The 12,605-nt window shown below is 21.2% G+C and overlaps 1 protein-coding gene across 1 annotated transcript in view; it reads left to right on the top strand.

Annotated features, from left to right (window-relative positions):
• Positions 1-12,605, top strand: part of LOC129608944 (SRSF protein kinase 1-like) — a 29,911-nt gene that overhangs the window by 4,700 nt on the left and 12,606 nt on the right. The window lies entirely within an intron of this gene.

Here is a 12,605-nt window from a genome sequence, read left to right as displayed (position 1 = left end):
CTTTACATATATATAACTGGTTTTATATTGCATATATGTATATTACGAAATATAGTATAATATTGTCCATAATTTATATCTACATTTTTAGTTCCAAGTATAACAATATGAACACACTTATATTAAATATTGTTATAAAGTTATACATAATATATACTTAATTACGTGTATGAATAAATGCACCAACAAATATGTTGCAAATAATATCCTTTTCAACTATACGGATACATATACTTACATACAATTTTAATTTGATAAAATAGAAAAAAAAAACTGTAATAAAGAATTTTTTTATTTTGTAATTTAATAATTACATATTAATTTATTCATTCCAGTTTTTTCCAAATCATGTATACATTATGTTCTTTGTATACCTACAAAATTTTTATTATATTATGTGTGTGTACACTCATATACGTATGTATATATCACAATTTACTTATATATAAATAGAACTTATATATTATAGAAAAAAAATAAATGCATATACATAGTATATATAGTATATATATATATGTACATAGTATGTATACATATGTATTATATACATATAATACATATGTTTTAAATGTACATATTTTTAATTATATACTTAAAAAATTTTATAAAAAAATCATACTGAAATATACCTACACCAATATACATACTAAACAGTAAAATTTCTAAAATCATGTATACGATCATACAATTATGTATGAAGTACATGTATTTTATATACAAGTATACAAAAATAAGAAAATTTTTGAAAGAAAAAGGATGAGAAAATTCTTGCATTTTCTGTTGCCAGTTTAGTGTATCTAAAAATTTATTGATAACACTATTACGAGTATTCTATATGTTGCATATATTTGCAAATTTATACACATACTCAATATTTCCATTATATGCACACATATCATATACATAATATGCATCTTAGCATACACAATTGTTGAAAAAAATATATTTAAAAGGAAAACAGGTGGATTTTCTAAATTGGTTATAATATTATGATATTTTATTAAATAAATAAATATTAAGAAAATTCAATCTTAAATTTTTTGACGAAATTTTTATGGTTTTCGAAATTATTGCATTTTATTATTTAAGTCTTATTACAACAAGTGTAATTATTGACTTACAATACATGGAGTAATATTTTTCAAATATTTAACTATAATTGTTTCTTCAATTTAATTTTTTAAATGTTTAAAGAATTTAAAGAACAAAAAACAATTAAAACAGTGAATTTCAAAAATAAATTAATTTTTTTTATTGTAATTTTTTGCATAAATTGCCTATATTTTAGGGAACATTATTTGAATAAATTTCGCCTTATGATATGCAATATTTTCAAAATATATTGTAATGCTACATACGTTACTCTCTATATTTCATGAATTAAAGAACATAATTATCGTGGCATTTTAATCTATCTACTAGTTCACATGAACTTTAATTATAAAATATTTTATTTTAATTTTATTTCTCACATGTCATAATAATTAATATTTAACAATCAACAAAATTGAAATAAATTATATTTAGTTAATGCTATTATTCTAAAATTAATATATATACAAATACGTAATATGCACGTAAATGCAAAATAATTTTTTATATGTATATATTGTTTCGTAAATCCATACATATTATGTATGTATATTCTTAAATAGTCACGCTATGAGCAGTGAAATTTATTATTAATATAAGTGTACGAAAATAAATAATTTTTTTAATTTCTAAGGTAATAAAAGTTGCTTCCATTAATTTTTTTTTAATTAGAAATGAAATTAAACCTTATTATATAAATTAAGCCTGTCATAATAATAGAAATGCAATTTAAGAGAGTATATTAAAAGAAAAGGAAGAGTGCACTATTAGAAATTCTAGAATCTAATATGTATTTTTAAAATCTAACAATTCGGTAGATTATTTTATTTTATCCTTTTTTATTAGTTTAACAATTACGGAGTTAACTCGAAATTTTAAATTATTGTTTATAGAAAATTTTAAGTTGCACATCCTATAGGCTTATGGGAAATAGAAGATTTTTCATGATAAGAATACATAATATAAGAAAAAATATTTTTCAACTAACAAAAAATACCCAACAAATTCATATTAATAAAAGTCGAATTGCAATATTTTGTACTAATAAGTTTCACAAAGTTGTAAAATTGCATTTTCGAGTTCTTTTTTCTAAATAATTTCAAAATTTTTAAAATGTGGGATAAAATGTTTTCCCCAATTAGCTTTTTTCTCCAATTAGTTCTTAGAACAAGAAAGAAATTGCTTAAGTAATACTTAAGAAACTTAAGTAATAAGGTACCTATACCATTTAAATTACCAGAAAAATAATTTCTATATTGATTCTATAAGCCTGTATAGGTTAAATTTTAATTTATTTAATTATAATATTTATTTCGATATATGTACATATATATATCGAGTATATGTACGCACATATATATTTTATTTATAATTAATGATGCGTAATACAATAATAAACTAGAATTTTTTATTTCATTAATGCTTTATAACAATAATTTTATTATATACAATATATTAATATATACCTTATATATTCATGTATACATACAAACTATATTATTTACATAAATATTTACTAAATAAATTGTTGCTTTTCATCAATATTTCTATATTAAAATAAAAGTAATTATCTTGAACTATAATATATTATTTATTTATACATACGAGTACATTTTATTCAAATATATTTAGTTATTATAATATAACGTAATTATAGAATTTGTATATGTATTTATAATATATAGAATTATATATATATATGCGTATACATAATAAAATTTTTTATGTGTACATATAGGAAATTTTGCGTAGTTAATATAATAATTAAAATTCCAAAAATAATTAAAAAAAAATACAATAAAAAATTTTATTTTCTTATTACACTATATATACATTTCATTTTATTTTTTTTTTTTCTTCGGAAAAATTAAATTATAGACAAAAATTTAATTAATTAAAAAAAAACATAAAATTAACAAAACCATATTATGTTCTCTATATGTACATATATACATATATTATAAAGTACATAATATAAAATACATAAATATTAAATTATTTAGAACATATGTACATTATAATAAATACCTAATACATAAATAAATACACATATTTACATAAGTACATTTTAATTTATGCGTAAATGTTATAATCACATAATTACATACAATATACATATCCATATATGTATGAACTAGGATATACAGCCACCTTATACAAACAATTTAAATACATACTTACATATGTACATATCAAAGGGTAGTAAAAAAAAATTTTACATAAATAAATTTTTGAAAAAAAAAAAACAAAATAAAATTCGAAAAAAAAAAATTTAATATTATTTTAAATTAGAAGAAAAAGAAAAAACAAGAAAAAACGAAAATTATTCATGAAGAGGGTTTTAATTTTTAATATCAATAAAATTAAAAAAAAAAAAAACACAAAAAAAGCAGGAAAACTAAAAATTTTTTAAAAAAGAAAACAAACATAAATTTTTTTTCTTCTTTTAATTGTTCTCCTTTTTTTTTATATATAGTGTGTACTTACCGAAAATTTTTGATTCTTATGTGTGTATATAATAAAAAAATATGATAACAGAATAATCTTCTCTCTACATTTCATATGTACGCATATGTATATTGATAACAGTTAGGTAAAAAGGATTTCTATAATATGAAGTATATATATACACACATACACATATATACATATAAACATATTAATGTAAATACGTAGTATATACACTAAAAATTTATTATAGGTACATACCAAAAAAAAAAAAAATGGAGTATGCAAATATTTATACATGTGAATATACACAAAACAATTATATACAAATATATACATATCGGTCATTTGCAGCAACAGTGACATAACTCAAAAAATAATAATTTCTGAGCTATTTATATAGGTAGTTCTTATTAACATTCCAAATTTTTGTGCAAAAAATACAAGTTTTCTTTTAGAGTTTGAAAATTGATGCTTTGTTATCTTAAAGAACAACTTTATTAGAATAGAAAGAATAGGAAGGTCAAATGATAAAAGTATTACTATATACAACAATATTAATAATATTCAGGTATATATGTAAAAGAAAAATAAATGTACAAATTAATATGTAAAAATAAATAATATATATATTTGCCCTGATCTGATTATGAATAAAATATGTATACTGCGTTTACATGATGTTGATGATCAATCAGCACTCCCCCTTAACTTCATGTGATTTAATCATACAAATTCCTACAGCTGACACAAAAATTTTTCTAATTTGAAAAATGTTACCCTTTTCTGTCATGATATGACTTCAATTGTTCATTGATATTTAATATTTACATGTTCATTAGTATAATTGCATTTCTTATAAAATGATAACATATATCAATATGCTTATTTCTAATATTTGTTTATGTTATCTAATAAAATATATAATTTTATAAAATCTATAAAGATTCCATTTATAATTTTCTATATAAAATAAAACTATAATGAAAAAAAACATTATTAACTTCAACACTTTAAAAATTCACTTTTCACTCAAAATGTCCAATTTTTGAGTTATGTCAGTGTTGTACTGTACAACAGTACTAAGAGCGAGATGTATAAATAAATCAGTATACATGTTGGATAAATATTATATATATACAATTTTTTTTTAAATAATACATATATATATATATGTTGTCTGTAAATATTTTGTTGAAAACACGAACTATATCGTGGTATTGTATGTATATACCCTGCTTAAATATAAAATATCCCCCATATGAATTAAAATATTGAAATAAACATATTTTATTTATTTATAATTTTAATTTCTTCATTTCGAATTTTATTCACAAGTGAATATAAAATAAAAATTTTAAAAGAATAAAATAAGAAAATTAAAAAAAAACTCAAACTCACAAAAACAATGAATTTGTTTGGAATTTTTTTTTTCCAGTTTTTGTTTTTCTTTTTTTAATGATTTTCAGTTTTAATTCAAATATACATAATTAAGTATGTACACATTAAAATACAACTATATATTAATAAAACTATTAAATTTAACTATTAAAAATTTAATTATCTTGTTAATTATATTTGTTATAACCAACATTGAAAGGACTACAATTAATGTAAAGGACTAAAAAATTTTTTGAATTAAAATATGTTAATTATTTTTAACATTTTGTTAAAATTTTTTTCTTTTCAAAAAACTTCAATATGCACTCTACAGCGGCGGATATGTCATATATGCAAAGTAAGCATATGCAATGAGCGCCAGAAAATAGGGGCGAAATTATTATATGCAATATTCAATGTTTGCTGAATATTGTTCATTGTTTGGAAAGCGGCAGGTCATACTTTTTGAGAACAGCGTAGGGCGCCGAACAGCTTAGAACCGAGCCTGGCACCCTCTACATCCATTTTGTGTATTTGTACTTTATATGCATATTATTTCCCATATTGGAAGCATAAAATATATATATATATATATACATATTTTTATTATATATAGAGGGATTGATAATTATATATTATATATAAAGTATTTCTTATTTAACTTAATGCTTGAGTGGAATTTTAACTGAATAAAATGCTCATTTTATATATTTGTTTTTAAAATAAAAAAAAAAATAAAAATTAATTTTAAAATATTTTCAATATATATGTATATTGCTATATATGAAAAAATATTTTTGTACATAAGCTAAATAAATAATTTGAATTAATTAATAAAAATAATATTATAATTAATTTAAATTAGTATAAAATTAAATTAAATTGAAAAAATTGCAAGATGTATCACCCATATTCTGTTAGTCACATCATTTGACGTGATGGGTTATTATTGAAAAAATCTCCTAATTATGTGAATAAAATAAATTCTGAAATATTAAATTCTATACAGAAATATAAAATTCTTTATAATAAAAGCAACGTACAAAATATGGGTGTTATGTTTCAAATTTTTTAAGCATTATGTCATAGTGGCGAACACACATATATTTTCTTTGTTTTAATTGGATCGGTGCTACATTTATTTTTGGTTCTCAGTATAAAACAATTCGATTTTACGAGTAATGTACTCGAGATTTCGTTAAAAGATAAAGCCGTCTACTGTTCAAACCAATCAGAGAACGTTCACCATAAAGATCGGTTTTGCTACTTATATAGTATAACAATAAAATAAGAGGCCAATTCAGTGTTTCAAGCCACATTTGGCAGATATTAGATTAAAAAAATTTTAAAGAAAAATTTTGTTTTTAATTCAACCATGCTTTAGAAATGCACTAATTTATAGGTACATATTTTTATGTCTAAAATATTTGAGCATGATCTGTATAAGCGTATATATAACAAAAACGTTCAATTAATATTTAAATCTGTTAGTTTAATTAATAGTTCAATATTAAAAAAATTTAACCTATAACTTAAACCTATTTGAACCTTAAAATTATTAAACGTTGATTAAACTATTTTGTTTAATAAATGTGTTGAATACTAAAGTAATAATTAAACTATGTTTGTAAATCTAATTTTTGACTTATTTCGCATATATGCATATGTATATTATATCACAAATTGCAAATTGTAAAAGTATAGGATGACAATGCAGCTAATAGAGTAACTATATGCAGACGTGGCGCCTTGAATATATCCACTCTTCCCCCCCTCACATCAAAGGTCTATCATAAAATAATAAATTTTCTCGTTGAGATAAAAAAATAGAGAACGAGTCCTCGAAAAATTGAATTTAATGGTAACTTCATAAACATATGTATTACTCATTATAAATAAAGGCTACAAATTTATATTTAAAAAATAATATATATATACATATGTACATATTATATGCATTATATACAAATTTCTTTCCTATTTTTAAAAATTTAGTCTTAATTTTTCATATTGAATTTTTGGTACATTTACCATAATTTATGATAATGCGTTTTCCCAAAATATTAAGATTTGATTATTATATAGATTTATACATATAAATATATTACATATATATACATGTGTTGTATATACATATCCGCAATACGTACATACATATATCAATAATAAATACATACAAACATTCATTGTTTTTATAATTATATTTCAATAAAATTAAAATATACATACTGCATTTTTTTTTATATATTTACATTATATACCTACATACATACATAATAATATTTGTGTAATTATATATAAAACAAAATTAAAATTATATACAAAATAGTTCCATTTCCAAATGAAATTAAATCTAAAAAAACAAAAAAAAAGGAAAAAAATAAAACACAAAAAATTCTGGCTGGAGTGGAGATTTGCATGAGTCATTTGCATTGATTTTTGACCGTCTTTATACATATATACGTACGTATATATGCATGAATTTTATACATACATATATGTTTGTATTTTGTATATAAAAATATTTTGATTAATAAATAGCGAAATACAAAAATAACAGTAAAAATGCGAAAAACAAAAATATTTATTTTATAGAAATGCGGGTAAACTTTTATGACACATGCTCATACATACATACATATGTATATTTACATATATGTTCATCTTATATATTCAAATAAATCATAACGTACATATGTATGGATGTACATATGTATATATATAGCCGGTTTTATATAATAACAAATGCGAATTATATCACAGAAGCGCAATTAACTAATCAACTTTTAGTTTTTGTTTTTTTTCTACCATAGATTAGATTATTTTGTTTACCAAAATAATAAATTTTTTCCATATAATTTTTATTCATATGTAGATAAATATTAATTAATTATTATCACCTTTATTTATGCAATAATTTCATGTAATTTAAATAATAAAGAAAATATTTGATAGACCACCTAGCTCCTATATATACAAAAATATTGAAATTCAATTGAAATTAAAGTAATTTGTAAAATTGTTATTGTATTCTTTTAATTATAAATATACTTTTATTTTGAAAACTAATTTAAAAACTAATCCGGTATATTCCCGAAATACAGTTTCTTGTTCTATCGCTTGATTTTTTAAAATTTCAAGGAATTAAACGGAAATTGACGCAATAAAGCGTTGGTTGGTAATAAGGTTGACGAAATAAGTTTTCATTTTTTTAATAACTCTGTTGATTGTACGAATGAAAAATTTAAATACGCAACTTAACTCTGTTTTCGGACACTTTTGGAAATATATGCATTAATCAAATGAAAACGTCTAAAAACTATACAATATAAAAAAATTCAAATTAAGAGACATCTTCATAATAAAGTCTTTTAGGCTAAAATAATGAAGTATAATTCAAATTTTTGATTTTATTAGTTTATCGGAATTAATCGGGAAAATTTACATATTGTACTGTGATTTATAGAGTATTTGGACGCTTATAAACGAAAAATCTAATAAGTATTACTTTAACCCTTTCAACCCGGTTTTCGAATAGTTTAATAGTTTCCTGATACATATATGTATATCAGTTTTGTCGAAAGAGTTAAATAATGATAAAAAATTTTTCTGCTTTTCACAACGTGAAAGCTATATTTAAGAATATGCATATATCAGGAGGTGGCTGTACATAATTGTATAGTACAAAGCTAAAATAATTCTATAACAATTCAAAGGAATAACTGCCTAATTTAGGTTTGTTTTTGTCGAATTCGAAGTTTTTTGGTCTTTAACATTGCATTTCTATATATTCATTTTTTAGATTCTTGCATTATAATTCTAATCTTTCGAAATTCGTATCATACAAAAAAATAGATGCAATATTAAAAATTTCGCACCAAATTTCATTAAATTATTTCCGAAATTATGAGTAAAATCTTAAAAAATTATACAATAAATAAATCTTCCATCCCAATTTAATTAACTAAACTAAATCTGCTATATACTTTCTATTTTAAAAATAATTGCAATTCTAGTTCGTTACTGTAATTTTACCTATATATATATATACATATCTTGGCCATTAATATGCTTTAATTCTTATATTAAAATTCATATTTAAATTCTTATATTATATAATTATCAATTTAAATTTATTTTAAAATAGTAAGCATATCCACTCCATAATTTCATATTAGGTACATTCACCCTTATATAAAGAGTTTCTCTCATAATTAATCAAATAATCTTATCAACAAATCTCATGTTATATTTTTTATAGAAAATATTTTAGTCCCGTAAATATATATAGTATAATTTGGCACATATTTTAATACGCTGGATCATCTGTATAAAATATCGGAACTCGATTATAAAATATCCATCATTTATTTCTTCAACTAAATATAGTTCCTATATACAGCCTCTCTTCTATTAAAACCGTAAATTTTATATTTGTATTGAATTGATATATATATATATTATATTCCTTGTTCGTTACACTATATTCCTCCTATTTGATTCCATTATATGTGTACGTACAATGTTCTTTATATCATATCTTATACCGTGGATCTTTAATAGCTCTCATCCCAATATAAATATAAAGTAATCCTGTCATCACCTAAAAATCAACAAATTAGATATTGTATAAATAATAAATATGATTTTTTTTCTTTTTTTATGAATCATTAATTTTTTACTAACTTATTTTTTTTTTTGTTGTTTTTTTTTTCTTTATTTAATTTAAATAGCAATTGCGCTTTATATTATTATTTATAATATAAATATATTGTTATCTAGTACAGGGTATTGAACTATTTTGTATAATTAATGAATTGGTATATAAAAAATATACTTATACATATACATAAACTATGGATATTCACACAAGTATAAAAAAAAAATAGAGTATTTTGATTAAAAAAAAAAGATACACCAGGAAAAATTTTATGAATTGATGATATGCATACTATGTAGGTACTAGAATTATAACTGTATATAATTAAAGTGTTCCATTTAAGCTTGTACATATATAACACTTTTTAAAGTATAATACTAACACTCCAAATTATAAACCAGTCAATACAAAGGACTAGTTGAAAGAAATAATTATACGCACACACGTATGTGTGTTTGTTTATTCCAGTAGATGACTGCACATTTTTAAATGAAAAGCAAACGCGTTCAATCTGTAAAATTTAAATTTATTATTAAGGCTAGCACCAATTATACTTTTAAGCACTTTTTTCAAAAAAATTATGAAAAAAAAAATTTTTTTTTTGTTCCATACCTTTCCCGCCCATGTGGTTGTCACTTTACAAAATTTCTACAGCCTTTAGGATAGAAAACTGAATTTTTTTATACAAATAGATTTTTATTAAAAACTTAATTCTCTAGATGAAAATTTTTACAAACCTTCCGCTCTCTGACAGTTAGGGCCCCCCAAAATCCAAAAAACTTTAATTTTTTAATTATTAATTGTGTCGAAACCACAAACATATTATGAATTCCGTAATAGTAGAAAAGTTTTGACAATACTTCTTGCACCGCGGTAACATTTGAACATTAAAATCACAAAATGACGGTTAAAATTAACCGTTATTTAAAGCCAGTTTTTTTTCCTAATTTTTGATATCGTTTTTCTTCTTATAAGTTATATATTCTATAACGATTAATTATAGAAGTCCGAGATTTTAGCAGCTTGTACACACTAATAAATAGTTAATTTCTTTACAAGGATAAATTATTTTCCACCCCCATCACTTCCAAAGATATTGCCCCACCGAAATTAATTTTCAGCGCCATATATTTCCGAAACTGTTGTACCATCAAAAAATATAACTGTTTCTTATTAAGTTTATCCGCCGAACACTCGATTTCGACTGTTATGTCAACTTTTGCTGTTCATCCTACGTATATGCAATAAATTAATGTATTTTGGTATATGAATGAAATTAATTTAAATAATATAGTAGATGCCATTCTAATGGAAAAATGCTGTTTTGATCCAACTCTATGTATAACTAGATTGTATTATACCTCTATGTATAACTCTATGTATAACAAAAACAATTGGTTTTGATCCAACTTTATGTATAACTAGATTTAAATACAAAAAAAAAAACAGTACTCCATATATGCATACAACAAACTACTTCAAACTACTCCGGCAGTAATTTGCATAGAATACGTCTGCAAAAAGGAACACATCAAAGCTATACATTATATAAATACACATATATATACATATTTACATATTATACATGTGCACGTACGTTTATTTTTTTTTTTAAATGTTTATTTTAAATTAATAAAGCATATAGATATTTATGTCGTATATTTTAAATAATTATGAATATTGTTATAATAAAAAAAACTATATGAATGTAAGTATATCAGATATAGAGACAATACAAACACCTACATAATACTAATATAGAATTTACATATATATATGCAAATATATGTATACCTAATTTATGTACATACGTAAATATATTCGTATGTTTTTAGTATAACTGGCACAGCGAAAATTTTTTTCTAAAAATAAAGAATAATTTTTCTTTATTTTATTTTTTTCCTGTTTTTTTTTTTTATTCTTTGTTTTATAGACGTCATTTTTTATAACAGTTTTTATAATACAAAAAAAAAAAAATTAGTTTTTAGAAACTTTTACATTACAACATAAAATATAATATATAAATGTATATTTGTATGTACATTATAGATAAATATAGCGTAAATTCCTAAGAGAAAGATTTATATCGTACACACCGGTATAAAAATAATAATGCATACACGTAGTATATACCTATATATAAGTAATATAATATATATATACAGAATATGTTATGAATTTAAATATAAATTTTTAATAAGGAAAAGTTAAAACTAATTAATTAATTATTAATTAACTGTTATTTACAAAATGTACACACATATGTACATAAATACAACTAAAAATAACTTTTACTACTATTCTGGTACATATTGTTTTTTTTTTTTGTAATTTTTTTTCATTTTTACATATTTAACATATCTTATATGCTTATACATACAGTCTTATACATACTTACCTATTATTATTTTTAAATTACCGCATACATGATCCTCAGTCGCCCCACAATATTTTCATTTTAACAAATTACTTTTTATAAAAAAAAAATAAAACCAAAATAGTTAGTTTTTTAATTCTAAGTTAAATTGAAATTACGTACCGTTGTTAAATTGAATGAAAATTGTATTTGATAAAATAAATAAAACAAATATGGAATTTTAACATCTGTTAACATTGTTTTGTTTATAAAATTTAAAACAAAAATTTTTGAAATCAACCAAATGCATACACAGATGCATTTATACAAATATGCATGTTATATACATATTTGCTGATTTTATCCAAACTATTTATTTTTTTTACATATTTAAAGTAGGTTAACAGGTAAAAAAAAAAACAAATTGAAATTTAAATATGAATTAAGTTTATTTTTTTTTTTTGGTAACTTTCAATATTTAATTGTGTTAAACAATATTTCATTCTATATGATTTCTTATATTTATTAATGGAAATTATAGAATTAAAATTTACATAATATTATTATAAATTATTATATTGACATGAAACACCTTAATGTATATAAGTTTTAAAATATATTCAACTAATTCGATAATATCTACTTAAGAACAAGAACTCGATTATGTAA

This window comes from Condylostylus longicornis, unplaced genomic scaffold, assembly GCF_029603195.1.
Source record: "Condylostylus longicornis isolate FDR11 unplaced genomic scaffold, ASM2960319v2 ptg000038l, whole genome shotgun sequence".
Taxonomy (NCBI): domain Eukaryota; kingdom Metazoa; phylum Arthropoda; class Insecta; order Diptera; family Dolichopodidae; genus Condylostylus; species Condylostylus longicornis.
The sequence above is the reverse complement of the archived record's forward strand: the minus strand, read 5'-3'. Positions and strand labels throughout refer to the sequence as shown.